This window comes from Pinus tabuliformis, chromosome 6 (genome assembly GCF_031772625.1).
Source record: "Pinus tabuliformis cultivar Carrire ecotype Pingquan chromosome 6, CPIR1, whole genome shotgun sequence".
NCBI classification, from domain to species: Eukaryota; Viridiplantae; Streptophyta; class Pinopsida; order Pinales; family Pinaceae; genus Pinus; species Pinus tabuliformis.
This window is the reverse complement of record NC_142292.1, coordinates 534,497,765-534,506,950: the sequence shown is the minus strand read 5'-3', so window position 1 is coordinate 534,506,950 and position 9,186 is coordinate 534,497,765. Positions and strand designations below refer to the sequence as shown.

Here is a 9,186-nt window from a genome sequence, read left to right as displayed (position 1 = left end):
AACAAATCTTTGCACCTTGGCTTTTTCTTCTTTAATATAGGGCACATAGTGAAGCAGGGAGGTAAAACGGTTGATAAACTCATCCATAGTCTGCTCTCCCAACCGTAAATCGTGGAATTCCCTTGCCTTTTCATCATAAAAGCGCTCGGTCAGATATCTTTCTTTTGAATTATTTCTGAAACTTCTCCCATGTTATGGTCAGTTCGCTTACCCCCTTGTTGATCTTAACTTCCTCCCACCACAAGGTTGCTTTACCTTGTAACTGGAAGATGGCCAATCGTGCCTTCAGGTTGTGGTCATATTCATACAACTGAAAATACTTGTTCATGTTAATTAACCATGCTTTAGCCGCTTCTTCCTATTCCCCATCAAAATGTGGGGGTTTAATTTTTCGAAATTCTCGCTGTAGCTCCAGTCGCTGATGTTTTGAAGTCTGTTGTTCAGATACATTATCAGAATGATCCTCCCTTTCTTCTGACTTTTTAGGTTCAGTTTGATAATTTCGTTCTTCTGTCGTCCTCTGTTGTTCCGCACTGGGATGAGCTAGTGGTGGGTTCTGTCTGTCCGACAAACTCTTCAGAATTCTCTCTTGTTCCACCGTCAGTCGTACATTATCCTCTCGTAATCGTGCCATCTCATTCTTCAGTTCCTGAATCGTCTCTAATATTTCAAGGTTTGTGCTACGTGTCTCCTTGCCAAGCTGTACCCACAACTCTGGGTTATCCTGAGGATTTACTGCAGGTTCCTGACCTGCTATCGATCTGTGCGGAGCACTGCCAGCTCTCTGCATTTTCACGATTACTGTCTATTGTCTATATGCTGTTGCTTCCTCTATCTTGTCCTAAGAAATGAAACCAGAAGAGGAGTTAATTATATTAGTTGTCCTTCTTATAAATATAATACGATAGTTAACTGTACATTGCTGGTTTGTTTTTTTTTTTTTTTCCAGTTTAAACCTCTTTACATGTTCTTCCAGAGGTCACAGTATTGTAACCTTGCTCTGATACCAATTTGTCACGAACCTACCCCTGACATACATATATAAAACAAAAAAATAAATATCCGAATATTTTAACCTTGCATACTTAACTTACCATGTTCACGAATTTGCACGTACCTGCTATGACAAACAATCCACTCGGACTATTAATCTTATTAAAGAATGTTCAGAACTATTTACCAACGTCAAGTACGCATTGGTTATGAAACCTTGGCAACTTTTGAACGTTTTTGGTATGTATGCATCGCATTTGACACATAGGCACCGGATATTAACGCTGGCATTATATGTTGCGACCAGAATATTAATCCGGCGATGAGCTGTTGAGCGGTATTAAATTTATGGACAGGTGTTTTAATTTTTTTACAGTGCAGCTGGCCTGCCCTTCCTGCTTGACCATGTGAAGTGGCAGAGCCTCGTACCCATACCAATTTTTCACGAACCTACCCCTGACATACATATACAAAACAAAAAAATAAATATCTGAATATTTTAACCTTGCATACTTAACTTACCATGTTCACGAATTTGCAAGTACCTGCTATGACAAACATTCCACTCGGACTATTAATCTTATTAAAGAATGTTCAGAACTATTTACCAACGTCAAGTACGCATTGGCTATGAAACCTTGGAAACTTTTGAACGTTTTGGTAAGTATGTGTTATGAAACCAGCTCACAAAAAGATAGAAAAGAGAGATCCACGCCTTAGAATTCAGCCTCTTCGAGGGGGAAACCTCCTTTACATTACATAAATGAACAATTCTTGGATGTTACAAATGACAAAACCTCCTTTCTATATATAGGAGTCTAAGGAGTCACAATATAATCCAGCCGACCTAACAATAATAATATAAAGCCACAAAAATAACAATAGAGGGATTCTATGGGGCACAGAAATAACAATATGGGGGTAATAGGGGCACAACAATATAAATAAGGGGTATAACTACAATAGTAATGGGGTAATCACTAGTATTATAGGGACCCAACATGCCCCTCTCCTTCAAAAAAGTGTTGTCCTCAACGCTTGAGTAGTTCTGGATACTTCTGCATAAAATTCTCATCCTCCCATGTGGAATCTTCAGCGGATAAGTTCTTCCACTTGATAAGATACTCTGAAATTGATCGATTTCGTAGCTGTCGAGTTCTTGTTTCTGTGACTGCTTCCGGTTCCAATATAATTTTTCCTTCCTCGTCAAGTTCTGGCAATATTGTTTGAATTGGGAGCTTGTCACCTATAACCTTCTTTAAACATGAAACATGGAAAACTGGGTGCAATCGAGAAGCTGCAGGAAGCTCCAATTTGTATGCCATAGTACCAATCTTTTGCAACACCTTGTACGGACCATAATACTTTGGTGATAATTTATTATCCTTCTTAGCTTGCTTTAGGGACATTTGCTTATATGGTTGTAGCCGTAGGAATACCCAATCACCTACATCAAAACTTCTTTCACTGCGATGTTGATCTGCCTGTTGTTTCATTCTATTTTGTGCCAACACGAGGTTATCCTTTAAGAGTTGGAGGACTTGTTGTTGATGTTCGATGTGATGTTCCACTGCCTGAACCTTAGAATTTTCTCTTAAATATGATGTGATGGATGGTGGTTGATACCCATAAAGTGCCATAAATGGGGTCATTTTTGTTGCTGTATGGAAGGAAGTGTTATACCACCATTCAGCCAGAGGCAACCATTTGACCCATTGTGTCTGTTTATCAGATACAAAGCAACGAAGATATCCTTCCAAACATTTGTTTACTATCTCAGTTTGCCCATCAGATTGAGGATGATAAGATGAGCTATGAGCTAACTGAGTACCAAGACAAGAAAATAATTCTGTCCAAAAATTTCCAGTGAAAATGGGATCTCTGTCACTTACAATAATCTTTGGGTTTCCATGTAGCTTTTGAACTGTTTCCATAAATGCAGTAGAAACTGTACTGGCTTTAAATGGATGTGATAATGCACAAAAGTGTGCATACTTGGTAAGTCTGTCAACTACCACCATGATGACACTCTTTCCCTCAGACTTGGGTAAACCTGTGATAAAATCCATTGAAACCTCCTCCCAACGTTGGCTTGGAATGGATAAAGGTTGTAATAGACCCGGTGTCTTAATTGTTTCAACTTTATTTTGTTGGCAAACCAAACATTCCGCCACAAACTTTTGAATATCTGATTTAAGGCCATCCCAAAAAAATTCCTTCTTAACCCTGTGGTAAGTTTTTAAAAATCCTGAGTGCCCTCCTAAGGGAGAAGTGTGCAATTCCATAAGAATCTTTTGTTTTAGCTGGGAATTCTTACAGAGGTATAAGCGATCTTTGTACCATAACGAATCATTTTGCCAGCTAAATGTATCAGAAGTACTGGAATCTTGTTGTAGCTTTCGAATAAGTGCCCACACTTCTTCGTCATTCTTCCATTCCTCCCTTGCTTCGTTTATCCAATCTGGTTGGATAATAGAAATGGCACACAACAATGCTTCCACATCCTCATCCTTTCTTGAGAGTGCATCTGCCACCACATTTTGCTTCCCTTTTTTGTAGATGATTTCAAAGTCATAACCCAACATCTTTGTGACCCACTTTTGTTGCTCTTCAGAGGATAATCTTTGTTCTAAAAAGTATTTAAGGCTATCATGATCCGTTTTTACCTTGAAGTGTCTTCCCATTAGGTAGGGTCGCCATTTCTTAAGTGCATGGAGTATTGCCAACATTTCCTTCTCATAAATAGCTTTGCTTAAAAACTTTCCCTTGATTGGACGACTTTCAAAAGCAATGGGTCTTTCATCTTGCATTAGAACAACACCAATTCCATTTCCTGAAGCATCACATTCCACAATAAAGGTTTTTGTGAAGTCCGGTGTAGCTAAGACCGGTGCTTGGCACATTGCCTCTTTAAGATGTTCAAAGGCCTTTGTTGCTTCCGGAGTCCATGAAAATGAATCTTTCTTCAATAATGTTGTTAGAGGTGCTGCTATTCTCCCATAATTCTTAACAAACTTGCGATAATACCCTGTCAACCCAAGAAATCCTCGCAGATGCTTTATGGATGTGGGGATTTTCCATTCCTTAATGGCTTTAATTTTGCTAGGGTCTACCTTAACTCCTTCATGAGATACAATATGACCCAAATATTCCACCTCCTGGACTCCAAAGAAACATTTGGATCTTTTTGCATATAATTGTTTCTCCTCCAATAGTTGTAGCACCCTGTCAACATGTTCAACATGATCCTTCCAAGACTTGCTGTAGATTAGTATATCATCAAAAAATACTAACACAAATTTTCTAAGGAATGGTTTGAAAATTGAATTCATCAAACCTTGAAATGTTGAAGGTGCATTGGTAAGGCCAAAAGGCATGACCAAAAATTCATAATGACCCTCATGAGTTCTAAATGCCGTTTTCGGAATGTCTTCAATCTTCATTCTGATTTGATGATATCCCGAACGAAGATCCAACTTGGTGAAGTAAATTGATCCATGCAATTCATCCAGTAATTCATCAATGACAGGAATGGGGAACTTATCTTTAATAGTGAGCTTGTTGAGCTCCCTATAATCTGGACACATGCGCCATGATCCATCCTTCTTGTGCACCAATACTACTGGAGCTGAGAAAGAACTTTGACTCGGTTGAATTATACCAGCCTCTAGCATTTCTGCAACCATACGTTCAATTTCACTTTTTTGGACATAGGGATATCTGTACGGCCTGATGTTTGGAGGAACACTTCCTGGAATCAGATGAATAGCATGATCATGATCACGCATAGGTGGGAGACCTTTGGGAGTCTCAAATACCTTGGAATGATTGTCCAGGACTTTTTGGAGATCTGGAGAAATAGATGATTCCAATGTGGAAACATCTAGCGAACATAATTGTGCAATTACACCTCTTTGCTCCTTTTTTAGAAGCTTTGTCATACCATTAGAGCTGATTATCTTTCCTGGTTTCCCTGCAATACCCCTTAATTCAACTTCCTTTCCTTCCGAAGAAAATTTGATGAAAAGTTCTTGAAAATTAAAAGCTATTGTACCCAAGGATTGTAGCCATTGGACTCCTAGTACAACATCAGCACCTCCCATTGGAATGGAAAGCATTGGGCTAGTCAATACATATTCTCCCATGGATAGCTTGATATTATGGCACTTTCCAGAGCAATTTATTGTTCCTCCATTTGCAATCATCACTTGACACTCTGGTGCTGGATATAGGAAGCAATTCAATTCTTTTGCTACCCTACAATGAATAAAATTGTGGGTGCTTCCTGAATCAATCAACACTATTACCTTTTTCTTCTTGATTTGTCCTTCTATCTTGATGGTTTGAGGAGTGGTAATTCCCGCCAATGCATTACAAGATATGGTCGGATTTATTTGTTCTTCATCTAGGCTTTGTTCCTGGAGTATATCTTCTTCTTTTGACCTTTCTTGCTCCTTTTCTTCTTCCTCTTCACAATCTATGTAGAATAATTTCTTCTCAGCACACTTATGACCTTTAGTGTATTTGCTATCACAACTGTAACAAAGCCCTTTTGCTCTTTTTTCTTCCAATTGTTGTGGTGTCAACCTTATAGGTTGTGGAAGACTAGGGGCAACAACACTTCCGTCTTTATAGTTGTGAGTGGTATGCTTCCTGGTTGCCATAATTTTGCTTTCCATTTTTCTTGCTAACCTGAATGCCTTCTCTAATGAATCAGGTTCCCAAAGGCGAACATCATGTTGGATATTATCCTTTAAAGACCCTATGAACACATCAATCCTATGCTCCTCTGGAATATCTTTTACCCTTATGTTCAATTTTTGGAACTCCTCAATGTGCTCCATTATTGAACCCTTTTGTTTGAGACTTATCAATTGGCTAAAAAAAGTGTTGCTTTTTGTATCTTCATAATGTGCTATCAATTCTTCCGTAAAAATTGCCCAAGTGATAAATTGTTTACGAGAGCAAAGCCATTGATACCATACAAACTGATTTGGTTCCAAATATACAGTTGCCATACGTACCTTTTGTGTGTTTTGCACATTATTGAGATCGAAGAATTGCTCCATCTGTAATATCCATGTGGCGGGATCCTTGCCATCAAACTTCCTCATATCGATTTTTGGAATATGGTGATTCTTCGATCCAACATTAGCGTCTATGGAATCATGATTAACATTTCTTTTGTTCTCATCATGAGTTTCCTTTACTACCTTTTCACCATTAGTGACCCTTTCTTGTAGCAACTTCTTCAATTCTTCCATATCTGTCTTCAAATCTGCCATTTCTCTCTTCAAATCTATCTTTGAATCATCCATCTTAGCTTCCATGCCCTTTATCTTAGATTCCACGCCACTTATTTTAGCTTCTGTTAGCTTTTGTGAGCGTGACATTTGTTGCACTTGTTCTTGTAATTTTGATATATCATGTAGCATTTCTTCCTCTTCTTCATGAGTCATGCTAGAGCTTTCAGGTTCCTTACTAGGTGTTTGCATTTTCTTTCCTCGGGGCATCAGTTACCGATAATAATGCTTTACTATGCCCTTTGAATTCCGTTAAACCAAGCTTACAAAAAAATAAAAAAAAAAACTACACACCTTTTTTCACTTTATAGAAGCCTGATATTGAATCTGATGTATCTCTGTAATTTCGGATCATCCAGTTCTGAAATTGCTACCTGTAGTAGCCTTCTGCGTCCTCTTTCCAATGCCACAAGTCTGAGCCAAATTGGATTCTCCAAGGAAGAGTTATGTGAAATCTCCCACAGTGACTTGCTTTTAGACTGGTTCAGTAGAGCGAACTTGTACGACGTGCCACGAGTCACTGTTTCAACCTTTGAATCTGAAACACACACACAAGAAACTACAGTCCGTCCTCTTTCTGTACCTTCTTACGAAATTTCAATCCAATCCTCAGAGAGAGAGTTATGACGATTTTCCCCAGGTCACCTGTTTTGAATGTAATTCAGGAGTCTGCAAAAAGGCCAACTTCCTCAGATCATATCCCCAAAAATATCGTGCGAAAAGCTCTGAAATTTGGACCCGAGGTTCAGCGCCAATTCTTCTCAAATGGGTTTTTTTTTCGACTTCTGAAACGTCACAAAAAAAAGTTATAGCGAAAATTCCACGATGACCTGTTTGGAGCAGCGAAACCCTAGAATCCAAAGCTCTGATACCAAATGTTATGAAACCAGCTCACAAAAAGATAGAAAAGAGAGATCCACGCCTTAGAATTCAGCCTCTTCGAGGGGGAAACCTCCTTTACATTACATAAATGAACAATTCTTGGATGATACAAATGACAAAACCTCCTTTCTATATATAGGAGTCTAAGGAGTCACAATATAATCCAGCCGACCTAACAATAATAATATAAAGCCACAAAAATAACAATAGAGGGATTCTATGGGGCACAGAAATAACAATATGGGGGTAATAGGGGCACAAAAATATAAATAAGGGGTATAACTACAATAGTAATGGGGTAATCACTAGTATTATAGGGACCCAACATTATGCATCGCATTTGACACATAGACACCGGATATTAACGCTGGTATTATATGTTGCGACTGGAATATTAATCCGGTGATGAGCTGTTGAGCGGTATTAAATTTATGGATAGGTGTTTTAATGTTTTTACAGTGCAGCTGGCCTGCCCTTCCTGCTTGACCATGTGAAGTGGTAGAGCCCCGTACCCTCATTCCCCGCGCCTCAGGTTCCCGCCTCATTTCGACGAAGGAGATCATCCGGTCGAAATCTGAGGGTGGAGGTTTATCAGAGGGTTTTTAGGGTTCGTATTAGTCGGCTTGAGTCTTCATTCAGTTCATTTGGACCTGGTGCCGCTCCCAGGTTTGGCTTGTCTCCTTCGCATACAGGGGATGTCTTCCATGAACTCCTCTGCCAGAATTTATCCGCTACACAGGACTTCGGCTTTCCGGAAATCCTAACCTTGCAGGTGATGGCATTTGTTACAGTAGGTTTTTCCGATTCTCCTGTTATGTCAGTCTTTTAATTCAAGCATCTCCTTCGAATTAGTATGTGTATTAACAGTTCAATTGTTTCTCTGTGCTTGAAGGTGGTTGCTGTGGCAATGAACTCCTCCTATGTGCCGGACGTTGGACCCTCAGCAACCCAACTTTTAACACCGTTTAACGGGTAAGTAATTTCATGCTCGAACTGTTTCCCGGGTGCAATGTTTGGGGTTTTTACCTTTCGACTGGTGCGGTCATGAAATTTATATATACTCGTTCTCGTTGTTTTTATTTGGCTCCAGATTTCCATTTCCTGGCCGATGTAACCCAAGACAGGGTTCTTGAGGCTTGCCTCCGAGGCTGCCTATGATTTTTCTTTTGTAGCCCCAGACTTCGTTGTCTCGGCCGGTTCTGTTGGATTTGTGAGGAACGGTCTGTTCCGTCAACGGGAGATGCCTTGGCAGTTTCTGCGGTTAAATTATCTCAGTTTCCATCTGTTTATTTCTATAACCATTTACAGTGTAATTATTGGTAACGGAGTAGTTGAGACTACGGGATTGGACCGGTCACGGAACATCTCTCTGTTTTTGTTTTATAATGCAAAACATTGTTATTTCTCAAGTTCGCCGTTCTCAGGCATGTTTACTCGACTCTGTAGTTATAAACCCATTCAGGGTTTTTCTGAGCAGTTACTAGTATACTATACTCGCCTCGCCTGAGTGGTTTATATGTGTATATAATGTCAGTTCTGTTATTTTGATACACCGGTTCTCATTTTACTGTGATATTTATAATCAGGCTCTCATATTCTCGGAATATTCTTATATGTGTTCTCTTATTTCTATAGCACAGTGGAACCGCCGTTGTCTTAAGGGAAATAGCAGGTGGTTCTTTTCCTGTTCCGTATTCGGCTGTAATACTTCTTTGAACTGTTAGAATACCATACTATCGATATGCAAGGTTAGTGATAGAAGAGCTTTGTTTACTGTTGAAAAGATATGTGCGACTATTTCGACGGTAGAATCCACACCGCTTATTGCATTTGCTATTCTGGTCTATGGTGAAATATGTATTTTAAACTTGTTTTGTATATGCTTGTTCTACAGTTTATACAGGCTGTCATGTATAATGTAGTCTTGTCTGACCTTCTGAATCTCATTATTGAACATTCACTATACAGTAAATCTTACCAGTTCTGGTAATTTTTGGCTCGGGTCTGA

General features: G+C 39.3%; 1 long non-coding RNA gene across 1 annotated transcript; it reads left to right on the top strand.

The window, feature by feature from the left end:
* Nucleotides 1-7,722: 7,722 nt before the first annotated feature.
* Nucleotides 7,723-8,745, top strand: LOC149259636 (uncharacterized). The gene is made up of 3 exons (XR_016247549.1): nt 7,723-7,950; nt 8,071-8,150; nt 8,269-8,745. It is a non-coding gene; the product is annotated as an uncharacterized LOC149259636 (long non-coding RNA).
* Nucleotides 8,746-9,186: the final 441 nt, after the last annotated feature.